This window comes from Notothenia coriiceps, unplaced genomic scaffold (genome assembly GCF_000735185.1).
Source record: "Notothenia coriiceps isolate Sejong01 unplaced genomic scaffold, NC01 NC01_scaffold00037244, whole genome shotgun sequence".
Taxonomy (NCBI): Eukaryota; Metazoa; Chordata; class Actinopteri; order Perciformes; family Nototheniidae; genus Notothenia; species Notothenia coriiceps.
The window spans coordinates 8,570,261-8,570,500 of record NW_011369945.1 but is presented as its reverse complement, the minus strand read 5'-3'; positions in this window follow the sequence as shown (position 1 = coordinate 8,570,500).

The window sequence follows — 240 nt, the reverse complement described above, 5'->3', positions numbered from 1 at the left end:
GTATAAATAAGCATGCAAACACCGTGGACCTAACCTCCTCTAGGGGGGTCCGGGGGCATGCTCCCCCGGGAAGATTTATTTTTAAGATATTGAAGTTGAAAGCATCAATCTGGTGCACTTTGAGAGCAACATGAAAAGATCTATGGATACATCTCTCAACACCCATATGAAACAGAAATGTAAACAGATTTACTTTTTCTTTATGGATATTTTACAAATCACCCATTTAAACTTTATTCT